Below are 14,868 nucleotides of genomic sequence, written 5' to 3' on the forward strand. Positions count from 1 at the left end.
TTAATATAGGATATAAATACATTTCTTGGGCAGAGCTATGAAATTTATAACCTTTTTATTGTCACCAGAGGACCTTCCTACTGCTCCCCCCACCGCACTGTCTGCCCTCTATCATAAATCACCGAGTGGTTAATAACCTAGATTACAACCACCAGTTGCCTTTACAGAATTAAATATTGACTATGTGAAAATGTTATTACATTTTTACTGATCGGAAGACCACAGAACAGCCCTGCAGGACATGTAGCTGGACAGAAATATCTGTGTAATTTTTGTTGGAAATACAGTTACAGGGCACTCAGGAACAGCTGATACAGTTTGAGGCAATGCGGGAGGAGGGAAGAAAGTGCTAGCCCCTTAATTTTATAGCAGACCGAACATATCAGGAGGAAGCCATTATACTGAAGCTTCGTTCGCACCTTATTTTTAATTTCGGAAGCTCCAGGCCAAATGCATGATGTAATTGCCAAGCCCCAAATGTTAGAACAATGTGTCGAGGACGATGGCATCCACACAGAATAAAGCTTATTAAAAACATTGGTAGAATCCAAACAAGAATCAGCTATCGTGCATCACCCAAGTGGACACACCCCAATTGCCTGTTACCTGAAGATCAGGGATCTTGAAATCTCTAAATGTTTGAGAGACATTTTTCACTCACTCAAGAGAGAATCAGAACAAAAACGTTTATCCCTAAGGAATGAGTTCCTATGATCACATGTGATAGTACTTGGCGTATTTGGGTGTTCCGCAAAGGTCTGATACCCCAGGACCGGCGAGTAGCCCCGGACGGGGTGAGTCAGTCTGATTTGGAGACTGATCCTGTTGGGGCAGGTTAAGTAAAAGAGTTCAGAACACACACCTCTCCCCACAGCGTAGTGACGCTGGAAGGCAGTCAGTGGGCAAGTGGACATACTTATGGCAAAGAATGGAAATCCTACTGAGTCATCCAAAAATCCCAGCCTTTTACTGGCTTCTTTCTTTAATCTAAGGAGGATAATTCACTTATCCAAAGTGTACTGGGAAGGATCAATTACAGCATCTTGGCACTGTAAATTTCATACAGCATCATTTTTTTTCTATTCTTTTTCAATAATTGTCATTTTATTTCCTTGACAATACTAAGTATTTTTTTTCTGGAAAGACCCTGTAAGTGGTTGTCACTGTGAACCACATGCTTTCATAAACACACAAATCTGGACAGTTTAATAAGATTAATTTATGAATTTCTCAAATTTACAACCCTGTAAGGAAGCGTTAACACATATTATTAAATTAAAGGAAATCAAAGGCATCCCACTAAGAATGAGACAATACCCATCTCATAAAATGTAATATTCCAAGTATTTTAGAATGAGATACAAAAGGAATTAATGACTCTCACTGTATGACAGGTTGGTTATATAACCATACTGGTGTGTGTGTGTGTGTGTGTGTGTGTGTGTGTGCGCGTATTGTGCGTGCTGCGAAATAAAACAGATAGGTAATATTATCAGTGCTATGGAAATTAAATGTTTAGTAAAGAGAAGAAACAGAAGTATGAGACCAAACGTTAAGTCCTGTGATACAACATTTGAATTGGCAACATTCTTATGAATTCCTGTTCTTTACCTGAAGAAGTACCTGTCTTCTGGTTCTCTGGAAAAGTCCTCACATTATACCAAACAGGCAGCGGTGAGCAGAGGCACGGACCAGAACTTGATCTGCAATCCTGCCCCAGGACAGTCGGCACGGATCCTTGGAAACCCTGCTGATTCCGGGTGGGGGGAAACTGGTTCACGAGATGAGGCAGGGGCATGTTTTGTACAGGAACACAAGGAAGCTCGAAAGGCGGACCGAGTTGTGTCTGAAGGAGACAGGAGCCACGGGAAAGGGTTCCTTTTATTCAAAGATGGGATGATGTAGCACCACAGGGTGAGGCTGCACTCACCTCTGCTCAGTTTTCTGGAAGACTCTCAGAAAGCTTTAGGCCTCTGCTCCTCTGTAAGAGTGCAGATGGACCAAAAACCTAAATTCAGCTTTCACTGCTTCTGATTCCATCATACGGGCATTTTCCTTGTCTGTGTGCTGAGCAGTTGCAATGGTTTTTTAGTTGCTAAGGCGTTGCCCACTCAGTCTGGTTGGCGAGGGAAAGGGGCGCAAATTTAAGAGCTCTCCAACTGTGAGTCCAGCCTACCCCTGGTTCCACACAGGTGCGGGTCACACACATCTTCATTTCCAGCTCTGCCTCCTTGATGGTGGCCCTTCCTCAGCCCCCAGGGGGCCACAGGATGGCTGTTGGCCCCACCAGCTCTCAGGATTCCAGCGAGAGCTGGTTGGGTCTCCTGGGGGAGGGAAGCCCAGAGTCAAAGGTGGGTACCCACCTGGACTCCCTCCCCTGTGCTCACAGTTGGGGGGCAGAGGTTCCCAGAGGTTGGGGAAGAGCTGTGGGGTTGGGGATGGGCTGTGCATGGCCGACCCGAGTTGACTGGTGGAGGGCTGATCGCACGGGGAAGTGACAGAACCCATGGAGGACAGCCTTTCACATTCTTCTAGTCTCGTTTTCTCTGATGGAGAAATAATATATATTATTTTTAAACTACACTGAGAAGTTTTGAAACTGTAGGAAACCCCGCAATTCCTAAAAACAATCACCATCACAAAAACGACCAAAATTCAGGGTCTTTTGACAAACCTGGGTTGAAAACGGTGTAGGGCCACAAGAGGAGGAAGGGAGAGCCCATGAAGCCCTTTCGCTGTGTGAATGACATTTGCTTCTAACAATTACAACTCCTCAATGGTTTGGATGCATATCGGGTCATTGCCTTTTTCTAAACTCAGCCGAAGTTAAATTTAAGTGAAATGACTCAAAGGAAAGAAATCTGGAATAGAGTAAGAATGAGAAAACCGGCTTCGACACCTGGATCTCCTTCTTTCTCTCTGTGTGTGGATCTCTCTCTCTCTCTCATATATCTGCATTCTTGTCACTTTAAAGCTAATGAAATGCATGTACTTCCCTCTCATCTCCATGAGTCATGATAATGAAATGATAACACTACACGTAAGCATCGTAATGTGTCTTAAAAAATAAGGATGTCTCAGTCACTCAAACTGACCGGAAGACCAGACACTACCTCTGTTCTTCTAGGCTTTATTCTAACATCCTGTCTCTGCACATGTCTACACCACATCCATTTAGGCATTTTGGAGAAGAGCGTTAATTCAGACTTTTGTCAGGCGGGTTCTATTCAAATTCCCATCTTGCCGCTTAGGAACTGTGTGAACATGGGCACACCATCCTTGAATTCTTTGGGTTCCGTGTCTTATCTGTACGAGAGAGGAACCGATATGTAGACTTAGGGTCTGTGCTCAGTAAGTGCTGCTCAGACTCTCTGAAAATAAAATTCCAGGTAAAATTACCTGAAAGGTGGTGAATGGAGGGAGTAGGATATAGTGAATAATTTATATAGCCAGATTTAGGAGTGGCCGAACTGAACTCCCGTCAGTTTTCAGCTGATTTCGGGAAGCGGATTGTAAATTGCTCCTCTGGACTCTGGTTCTCTTTTATTCGGGGTTCAGTAAGGAAACAAATGAACAATCTTAAGTGAGGAAAATGTGTATGCATGTATACATATATGAGCCACTTTGTTAAGATTTGTCAAACTCCTCTCAAAACACATTAAAAGATTATCCTACTTCTCCTTCGTGACCCTGGGGCCCTCCATTTCCTTGCTCCAATCTGGAATGTCTGTTCCCTGGACGCATTCCATGTGCCATCCTGGGATTCTGGGGTGGTCTCTGCCTCCCTCCCACATTGGGTCCCATTTCCTGAAACGTGGTTTTCCATTTTGTTGATTCACATACTTGTTCTTGTAGAGCAAGTACTCCAGGTACCTTTTGTAGGAGGGCGTCTCAGTAAATGTAGAGATCTTAAATACCTGAAGGTGTCTTTAATTTCCCTTCATCCTCCTTGTCTAGTGGAGCTGGAATTGTAGATAAGAAAGGACTTTACTCAGACGCTTGCTCAGGCTCGTTCTTAGCCTGCCAAGATCATTGCTGATCGTGACTTCCACACCTGGAATGCTCTAGAATCTTCTCTTTGTTCTCAGAGTTCTGAGATGCCATAACAATGGGTGTCTCTGGAGGGGTTTATATTTTTATTATTCATTTATTTATTTATTTGGCATTCTTTTTTTAAATTTTTTTTAGTTGTCATTCTTTATACTGGGTGATCCACGGTCTTCATGGGGAATCTGGAACCATTCTGTGATTTCTTCGATTTTCTTATTTCTTATCCTCCATTTGTCTGTTTTGTCTTTGATTAGTCTGATAGTGGAACTCATGGACTGATCCTCAGTTTTCTCATCCTTTTTGCTCCCATTTTCTACCTCTTAGTCTTCTTGTTCTAACATATGAGTTTGTCAATTTTGTTTTCTCATCCTTTGAAAAAAATTCCACATACATATGTATAATTCATACGTTATACATAAACATACACGTATTTGTAGATCATATATAATTCACAGATACACATATTTATACATTACATATATTAATTTCCCAGAGTATTCTCTTGTTTCTTAAATGTTTACTTTCCCAGCATCTGGTTCTTGGTCAGTGGATGCAAGTCTCCCTGGGGCTGTTTTCTCCTCCCTGCCCTGGCCTCGTTCACCTCGTGTTCTTTTCATCTCTGTGTGTCCTGGTCTCCGGCTTCCTTCGAATGTCTGGTGCTTCCTGGGTCTCCATGCCTCGTTGAGAGGCAAGTGAGAGAGTCTTTCCAGGCTCGGGGTGGAGGAGAGTCTGTGGCCTTGTGGTTCTGTTTTGAGGTGGTGGAGGATGGATGGATGTGCCTCACCAGGACGATCCCGATGCCAACATCTATGTGTCTTTTCTCCTACCCCGACTCATTTCCTCAGATAGAAATTGTCAGTGTCTCTTGGGAAAGGAAAGCTGATCAGTCGGCAGTGGATGAACAGGAGATGGATCCCCGTGGTCTGGGTTGCAGACTCCTGCTGAATCAGCTATTGGGTACAGTTCTGACCTCCTGTTGCCTCTAGAATCATGACCGGTGCCATCCCAGTCAATGACCCCAGGGAGTGCCCTCCTCTGTGCCACCTGGGTGGAGAAGGGTGGTCCCTGATGTACATTCATAGACAGGAGTCTGGGGGTGCTGATACTTCTGATAAAGGTGGGTTTGCCCTTGGGGCACCCGGGGCACTCGGTTGGTTGAGCATCTGACTTGAGTGTGACTCAGGTCGTGATCTCACGGTTTGTAAGTTTGAGACCTGTGTCAGGCTCCAAGTTGACAGCATGCAGCCTGCTTGGGATGCTCTCTCTCCCTCTCTCTCTGCCCCTCCCCCACTAGGGCTTCATGTCAAGATAAATAAATAAACTAAAAAAAAAAATGGGTCCACTTTTCAAGACCCTCTGCGCTCTGCCTTCAGCGGGGCCTGGTGCCTTGATCGCCTGCGCTTACCAGGCTTCTAGAACTTGGCCATGACACCCCCCCCCCACTACTGGGGGAGCTCTAATTCTGGTGCCCTGAAATCCGAACCCAGGAATTACTTCTAACTGGGAAAATGATGCTGCATGATCTCTAAGCTTCAGTCAAAAAAGAGGATGCGACTTGAGCCCTGTTAGGAAAAAAATAACAACCTCAGTGATGGAGCCCTGAGGATGAGAAGTCCAAGGTCTCCATGTTGGGAGGAAGTTCCAACCACTGGGCGAGGTCAGGTACAGAGTCAGATTCAGACCCCCAGCCTTCAAGTCACCCTGAGGTTTTTGGGTCCTCCCAGCTCGGGCCCCAGACATCATGGAGCCGTGGCAAGTCTGCCCTGCTTGGATCCCTGTCCCTGTGGGGTGGCCAGCCCATCCATAGGGACTAGAATACCACTCACCCTTGGGTTCCCATTTCCAGTAATGTTTTCATGTTGTCTCCATCTTCTTGCATTTATTCTTTTTTTTTCTTTTCTTTCGTTCTTTTTTTTTTTTTTTTTCAGAGAGAGACAGAGAGAGTGAGAGTGAGGGAGGAGCACAGGGAGAAGGAGAGAGAGAACTCCAAGCAGGCTCCATGCATGGCACAGAGCCAGAGGCAGGGCTTGATCTCAAAACCATGCAATCGTGACCTGAGCAGAAGTGAAGAGCTGGACGCTTAACCGACTGAACCCCCAGCTGCCTCTATCCTCTTTTTTTATTAGTCCGTTGGTTCACGTCCACACGCTCCCATTCTATTTGGTACTAATTCAACTTAGTATACATTTGATATATTCAGAATTATTTGTTGCGTGAAAGAAAAAGAAAGAGCATGTCCGCCATGGTGGCTGTAATAAAACCCTCAATCCAGATCTTACCCTATATGAAATAATACAGATTGGCATTTACAGTTTTTGTGTCAGTCAATAGTTGACTGAGGCTGAATCCCAACCCACCCACCCGTGAGCAAAGCCTTCGGGGAACTGCGAATTTATCCGGGTCTCTGGTCTTTACGATCTGATCCAGGATGAGCGCAACGCAGAAGAACCGTCCCCTCCATCCTCGTCCCAAGGCCCTCCTGCACCCTTGGGAAGGCAGCGGGCCCGTGCCAAAGCCCGGATGGGCTCCCTCCGCCGTCTGATTGATGAGGCCGGGGGCTGACTGACGTGGCTGAGCCATCCGTATTCATTGCCAAGACTGACAGCAGGGAACGCTTTGGACTCTGTTTGCTGTTCTGTGGTCTGTTTTACAAAGTGTGCACCGACCTGACCTTGCACCCAGGTATTCACTTACAAGCTGGGAGAACGTGGCCCGCGTTAAATGATGTCAAGTGTTTGATTCAAGTAATACATTACAGGGGATTTACGCCCTCTCCTAAAATGCAAGCCAAGGGAGCCTCTTTTCCTGTGCCCTTGAGCTTCTCCCAGCACTGCGTTTAGTGAAAGAAAGAAAACGTAACGTGGGATCTCAATACCACACACGCGCGGTAGCAATAAATAGAGATGGACAGGTAAGCGTTCGAACCAGAAGGGCCACATTTCAAAAAGGAGTTCTGTCTAAGTAGCATTTTACTTAAGCACGTCTTGGTCTACAGGAATAAACTGTATACGTAACCGTCTTACTGGAACGCAGAATGCTGTCTTTGGGGCGTATTTTTCCTGATTACCCAGACTTTCTGTTAAGGTTACTTTCATACTGATTTGCAAAATAAATTTGAACTCGTTAGGGAAGATGTCTTCCCGAGTATAAAAGTCATGCATTGTCTGCATAATGATAAAGCAGGTTCAGAGCCTTGTAATTGTTTTTTTTTTTTCCTGGAATTTTTCGTTCTTTCTTGATGAAGACAGTTCTGAGAACGTTCCTGAATGATCAATGCACTTTCTAAAACGAACCCCTCCTTCTTGTCCAAACCCCGAAAGTAAAGTCTTTAAAAATTGGAGCTCAAAGAGATCCTTTTTCTGCGTTGAAAGGAATGTAAATTAGTCTCTAAGAATTTGCCAGGAAAACTTTGTGCGGACATTCATCTCACAATGATTTAGTTAATACTTTTGCTTCCCAGAAGCCCTTACGTTAAACTACTTGAATACACCCCAAAAATACAACATATGGGGTGATTCGCGAGCTGCCCTCTTTCCGGCTGCGGAGGTGCGGGTCCGTCAAAGAGGCGGGCCGGGCAGGGGTCAGGCCCCTAGCTGAGAGACCGCAGAGACCCTCCGTGCAGGCCCCCCGGCCATGCGGACAGCGTCCGGTAAATTCAGAATTCTCCCAGCGTGCAGACCCAGGGTGCGCTCTTTCTCTCCTTTCTCTCCAAATCAGGGGAGCTCCCGGGGACACCTGCAATCTCTTGACTCAAGGGCAAAGATGCAAACCTTCCTGACCTCGGAAAGAAAAGTATCTGCCGGCCTGCAAGAGAGGACATAACACGACTTGAAATAAGGCTTTCGGGGGGGGGGGGACAACTGACGTGCAGTCCTAAATCTCCCCGACCATTCGTTCAGCCCACGGTGCCGGGCTGGAGTCCTGCACAGCTGAACACACAAGGGGGGCGCAGGCCGGGCCCCCGTCCCCCCCGCATCTCCGCGATTTCCCCGGAGGGCCCGACGACGTGCCTTCGTGCGTCGGCCGCGGCAGAAGCCCAGGGCGCGCGTGGGGGGAGCGGCCGCGTCTGGGGACACGGCGCCCGAATGTCTTCTCCCACGCAGCGCCGCGTCACCAGCGGCCCGCGTCTCCCCTGGGCTGTGTGAGCCTGTCCCCGGGGAGTTGGGCCGTCCAAGAGAGGCCTCGGCGCCCTGAAGGAACGGGATGAATCAACTGCTCTGTTCCTCCCTCTTTCGGCCGCCTTGGAGCTCAGGAGCCATCTGCCCTCACCAGTGACAACATGCTGCTTATTCAAATGAGGCCCCTCAGCACAAAGGTGGCCTCAGTGGCCGGTGCAGCTTGCGTCCCCAGCAGGAGCCCCCACTTTGTTTAAGCTTTGAAACTCTCTATCGGAGGCAGGAGAGAGTCGGAGTCGAGAGCACAAAGGGGACCCAGTGTCGCCTAATGCATGAGCCTTTCCCGCGGAATCCTAATGGCGCTGCGCTGAGAATTGACACAAACCGTAGAGGAATTAACAAGAGACGGTTCTTTCATTCAGAGAACGCGGTGGCTTCACTCCTTGTGTGGCTCCGAGCGCCGGGCTTTGAAAGGGCCTTTCATGGCCCAGGAAGAAAACGCGGGTGCGGGAGGGGACATTTCCCAGGCCAGCCGCGTGTGCCTAGCAACTGGGCCACGACGCTCCCAGTGCCCGCGGCCCGGCCTTCCCGGGCCTCCTCCGCGGGCTGGCCTCATAGACAGCGGCGGCCGGTGTGGGTGCGGCCCCATAATGAGGCTGCTGTGGGCTTCGCTCTGCTGCGTGTCATTGAGCAATGGGTCACCCGCGCAGTTCAAAGTGCGAGCCACTGAAAAGAGGCACAGTCGCTTCATTAACGATTTGTAAACAGTCTCCAGACCCGCCAACACCTGCACCGGCCCCGGGCGGGGGGCCAGTGGGGTGGGGGGTGGGGGTGGGGGGTGGGGGCGTTCTCTGCCGCTCTGCCCGGGACTGCGGCCTCGCTGATGCCACAGAATCCCCCCTGTCCCCACGGGGAACCTTCACACGCCTTCCCAACAGCCTCAGGCCCAGGAAATCGTGCCTTTTTGCTGTTGAGAGGGTTTTTCAAAAGACACGTGAGATCAGATTTGTATATATTCTAATTTTAGAGGGAGAGAGAGAGAGCACGGGCAGGAACAGATGAGGGGCAGAGAGAGACAGAGAGACAGAGACAGAGACAGAGAATCCCAAGCAGGCTCCACCCTGTCAGCACAGAGAGCCTGACGTGGGGCTCTATCCCATGACCCCAGGATCCTGACCTGAGCTGAAATCAAGACTCAGTTGCTTAACCGACCGAGCCACCCAGGGTCCCTAGATCAGAGTTTTTAAAATGTATTTATTTATTCTGAGGGAGACAGAGAGAGTGAGCAGGTGAAGGACAGAGAGCGAAGGAGAGAGAGAATCCCAAGCAGGTGCCACTCTCACCGTGCAGAGCCCAACGCGGGACTCGATCTCACAACCCTTGAGATCATGACCTGAGCCGAAACCAAGAGTCGGAGGCTTAAGCAACTGAGCCACCCAGGCGCCCCAGACTGGATTGCTTTAATGCCAATAGAAGTCACCCTTGTAATCACTGCAGCCAGTAGGAATTCACGTTTTCAAAGGCAGATGGCGGGATGCAGATAAAGGGGTGCGGAGGGCAGGGATGGTGTCTTCTGGGTGTTGGCGGCAGGGGCGCGCAGGGGGCTGGTTGTGCTGCGGGGACGCCGGCCACAGCCAGCCCCACCTCTCTGCCTCCTCCCCCGGGGTCCCGCCAGCTCCCTGTCACTGCTGCAGCCAGCAGGCCGCGCCTGCCCAGACCTCTGGGTGCGTCCCATGTCAAGACAGGGCTGGCCCGGGATCGGAGAAGGGTCTAGAAGATGCAACTCGCAAGCGGCCATTTTTCTGGCTGTGTGGCTGCTGTGTCATTTTGGTTACGATGTTCTTCAGAGGCTGTTGCGATAAGCACAGCTCTGCTGACCTGTCCCCAAAGGCTTGGTCTTTCCCTGGTCATTCCTTGGAGACACAGAGTTCCTAAGACTTTATTATCTCTGGGACCTAATGGTGCAGAGAGGGCAGTGGCCGCTCTGTGGTTCCTGGAAGCCCTGAGAGTCTAGAAGGTCATCCAGGAGACCACACAAGCCCACCATTCCCGAGCCCATGGCTCTGAAGGGGCAGGGAGGCTGGGGACACAGAGTGGGGGCCGGAAGAGAGTCGGGAGGGGAGGACGGGGTTGTGGTGGAAGGTGATGCAGGGGAGGCGGGCCTTGGGGTAGACAAGTGGGGCTCTAAGGGCGTGGGTGTGTTTGTCCCAGGGACACCCCCTCCCTGCACATATGGGTCACCACACTTCCCCAGGGACAGGAGGAAGGAAGGAGCGAGCCAGGCCAGCCTCTGTCTCCCTCCCTCCACATCCCCACCCCTGCACCAGACCTGCCAGCCACCAGGTGTGGCTGCTTCGTTCGGTCCTCCCCCTCCTTCCTGCGTGTCCTCTTCAGCCTCAGCCGCTCCTCCCAGGCTCTTGTTCCAAGGGCAGAGCCCAATTGAACTGCCCCATTGTACCTCAAAACGGGCACAGGCAGCTGCTGTGGGACATTGGTGGTCGGTGCCTGGTCCCCTCTCCCCTGCACTGCCTCCATTCAAGCCTCAGCATCCCCTTCTGGAGACACGTGGATGACCACGGCACCTGTAGCTCCCCCTCCCTTCCCAGTGCAGACTCCGGAGGGAGACATCTTGGGGAGCACGGTGTCTAGGTCTCCTGGCCTGTCTGTTCTTAGAGCACCTGGTCATGCACACCTCCTGGGCAACGTGATCACAGAATAATTGCCCACCTCTTTGAAGACGTACTTGGTACCGATCATCTCTTCTGTGCTCTGCTTGACCACAGCATGTCTGTTGAGACTCCTTTCCAAGGCATATTAATTCAGTCATGATTCATCCATCTACTGTGTGTGTGTGTGTGTGTGTGTGTGTGTGTAGGGGGATGTTTAGACTTCCAATAATGTAGGGCTACACTTACTATGACTTACTTGGAAGTAATTGTGCATATTGGTGGCTTGAGTTTGATACAGATACCATCTTAACACCTTAGATATTTAAAATATCCTCCACGCAATGTTGTCTCAATGAATTTTCTTTACCGCAGTGTCTGGAGATACGGTGTTCGGCAGGCACCTGTAACCGCGATCTGATTTATGGTGTGAAATAACACCTGACATTTATTAAACTCTTGCCCTGTGTCAGACACCCTGTTAAGTGCCTTCCATCACGAGCTCATCTTTCCCAAACCTTGCAGAACCACGCCCCGTATGCTGCTTGGAGGGTAGAGTGAGTGCTGGGGCCGGGCTCGCAGAGGGTCCGCCTGGGGATGCCGGGAGCTCTAAGTCCCCCTTCGCTATGGGGCAGGATGTAGGTGGCTGTCGGTCATCTGACTCCCTGAACACTGTTGTCCCGGACCCCATCCCTTTCCCGAGATTATGCCCTTAACAGGAAGCGGCGGAGTGGAGTGTATGGGGTCGTTCAGGCAGGGACCCCCAGGCTATGGCAGACACGGCATCCCAAGTCGGCCCTCATCCGAGGCTGTGAAAGCTGGAGGGAAGAGCAAGGGAAGACACAGCCCGGAAACCGGTCCAGAAGGCGTCACACTCAACCAGATCTCTAGGGGACTTCTCACTGTGTCATTCATTCGTTTTGTCATTCGTTCATTCATTCATTCATCTTTTTATAGGGTGCGATGCCCTGAGCCAAGCACGATAGACACGAACACCGGTTAGTCGAATACCTGGCCCTTTGAGGACACACGGTTTAGTTGTGTGTTGGAAAATTCTTCTCAAGCTTGCAAAGCTGGGATACTCTGGGGTGAAGGGGCTTGCAACGAGCTAGAAAGTTGTCTGAGCTGTGAGGTCTTCACAAGTGACTTTGCTTCCTTGTCCTGCCTCTTCATCAGCAGTTCTGGGGGCCATGATACGGGGCAACCGTATGGCGCTGGCCATATCATCTGCCGGCACAGAGGCAAGAACAGAGCAAACCCTGAGAGCAGGTGTAGAATCAATTGACCCTTCGGAGCCGTGGTCTACTCTTGACGGGATATGATCTGCCTGCTAATCCCAACTCCACGGAAACAGGACGTGACAAGGGGACGCGGCTGCTCCCCATTTGCTCGATCTTTGTCTCACACGAGCACACACTCCTCGCTTCTGCCCTCCTGCTCTCCTCTCTTCCGCCCTCAGCTCTCTGCCCATGTCCACAGCCTCAGCCATCCAGGAAATCTCACACCCTGCATCGCCCCTGCACACTCAGAGTGAGCACGGAGGCCCGGGTGATGTTCTTAGAAGGTTGGGTAATAGCTTCAGTGTGTTTTAACATTTCTGGAGACGGAAGGTGATACTGGATGCTTTAAAAAGCATGGAGTATTGCTTGCCTGAGTCTCTGTGGTTGGACCACATGACTAAGCTGGGCCGGCACTGCCATTCACAGCTTGTTGGGACCCATCAAGCCTTATAGCTTTGCCAGCATGTGTGTGTGTGTGTGTGTGTGTGTGAGAGAGAGAGAGAGAGAGAGAGCTGTCTCCTGAGATGCTGGCATTTCTACAGACTTCCATCTTTAGGACAGCAACTGGGGAGATTGGAGAGAGAATCTTGGGACCAACGGATGAGCAGCATGAAAGACAAACGGACACAGATCCGCCTGTAAGAAACTCACACAGTATATCCTTAAACTTTTCCATGTGTTCCATTAGGTCCTGACCCACCTCGGAGACCCCGTCTACACATACAAATCTACACAGCCTGGGACCGGCGCGGGCTGGCCTGGTACCAAGAAAAACGATGAAATGCATTTTCTGCTCAAATTTTATAAGCGTCTGGGTTCTTAAACCCTATAATTTGCGGGGGTGGGGGGTGGATGGAGTCCAGTCGCCGCTGTCTCTACCTCTGCCTGGGGTAAGAGATGGCCGTGTGGAAGGGGAGGGTTCGGATTCGGGGATGATTGGAAGCGGGTCTAAGAGGCAGGGCAGACCCCGGCAGGACGAGACGGAAAGCTTAGCCATCGCTGTGTTCACGTGGTCAGGTGTCGTTTCACCAAGAAGCTGACATTGGATACGAGGCTGTGTCACAGAATGTAAGGAACACTCTAGGTGCGTGGCTCCGTTTGTGACCCCAGGTCCTTCTTTGCTCTTATCAGCAGGGTAGTACCTCCGCCTGCCTTAGTCTCGCGTCTCTGGAAGGTGAGGCGTTCTGGTCATAAAAGCAATGGGTCCAGGCATAGAGTTGTCACCACAACCCTCCCCCTCCACCAAAGTGCCATGGGCAGTGGACAGCTGATTTTTGGTTCACCTCCCACGCCTTTCCTGGGGAACTTGCCCCTCTGTCTCCCCTGTGGCTGCAAGAGTCTGTCGATCGTGATGCTCGGCCCCGTCCCCTCTTGTGGAGGACGGGCCGCATGGCCCAGCCCTGCACATAACAATTCCCCGTCACTCTGGCAAGGACACAGGCGGGCCCGGCGGGCCCATCTGTGGCCGTCACTGGGATTGGTAGAGGGACGCTCAAATAAAGAACTTCCCTCGCCACCAGGGCCGATGACCAGGGTGGGTGTTCCTTTGTGGCTAGGTGAGACGTGGGGAGATAAATACAAAGGAGAGGAGGCGTTCAGACAGGCCCCGTGTGGGCTTCTGGGGCCAGCCCTGAGTCCGCTTCTATCCCCGTGGGCAGGCGCGGGCACCTGTCTGCGTGTGTCGGGTCTGTGTCCGCGCGCACACGTGTGCCCGCGGGTGCGGCCGCGTTTACAAGGCTGGCAGGCTCTGGACCGTTCCCTCCACGCCTCGAACCGTGAGTCGCTACTTCTGTCGTGTGTGGAGAGCGCAGGCTAGAGTATCTCAGGGTTTTGTTTCCAATTCTACCATTTTATAAAGTAAAGGGTTTAGAGGAGAAAGTGGTAAAAGAGAAAAATGAAAAACAAAACAAAACAAAACAACTAAATGCTTTTAACCATCTACCGGAATGTAATAATGGGCTAAGACGGCACGAAATTCAAGTCTCACGTACACGGACAGGTGCATCACTGGTATTTGCACTTACTAAACACGTCCTCCTCCAGCAGGAAATTCACATGCGCGACACGTTATTCACATGTTACTTTCGTCACCGGCCGTAGTATGTCTTGTGTTACAGGTGTTCACGCGTGAATCTAACTTTCCTTCCTGGTGATTTCTTGGGGACCCGGAATAACCTCGGCATCATCTGGCGTCCAGTCTGGAGCCCTGGCAATCCAGTGAGCGAGGCTCCGTGGACCCGTGCTAACTCGCTCTGGGGACTTGGAGGTGGTGGGGCTCCTCCCCACCCCCACCCCCTTTATCAATCCCACTTGCAGAATTGATCTCAAGTTTGGCTACTCTTGGATGAGACACAACCTGCACACCCGGGCCTCCAAAGCACCTATGGTTAGGGTGTTTTCCCCCTAAATTCTTCTTTCTCTCACGGCAGCTCGTGAATCGTTTTAACTGAGTGTGCCATTTCCTTCGTGTTTCCACATTTGCCTCCTCGGATGCTGGAGGTTTGTATTAAATACGTCGGCAATATTGAAGGTCCTGGGCCATCTGCACGGACGGGTTTGGAAGCCTACCTCCAGCCCAAGCCCTTGAATTTCTGTGAGTCCCTACTGAAATATCATCACAGGAATTATCTTGCAAGTTAGCCCTTTAACGATTTGCAAACAGAAGGGGTGCCCTTAATTTTAATTCATGTTTTGAGTCAGACCTTACGTTCTGCTCAATTATATCTTAAGGACTTTTTTGCCAAAGGTATTTAGAGC

At 50.4% G+C, this 14,868-nt stretch overlaps 1 long non-coding RNA gene across 1 annotated transcript; it reads right to left on the reverse strand.

The window, feature by feature from the left end:
- Window positions 1-1,863: 1,863 nt before the first annotated feature.
- Window positions 1,864-3,543, reverse strand: LOC122480057. Its single transcript, XR_006296508.1, has 2 exons — window positions 3,400-3,543; window positions 1,864-3,306 (listed from the first exon to the last, which is right to left on the reverse strand). It is a non-coding gene; the product is annotated as an uncharacterized LOC122480057 (long non-coding RNA).
- Window positions 3,544-14,868: the final 11,325 nt, after the last annotated feature.

Source organism: Prionailurus bengalensis, chromosome A1 (genome assembly GCF_016509475.1).
Source record: "Prionailurus bengalensis isolate Pbe53 chromosome A1, Fcat_Pben_1.1_paternal_pri, whole genome shotgun sequence".
Lineage (NCBI taxonomy): Eukaryota > Metazoa > Chordata > Mammalia > Carnivora > Felidae > Prionailurus > Prionailurus bengalensis.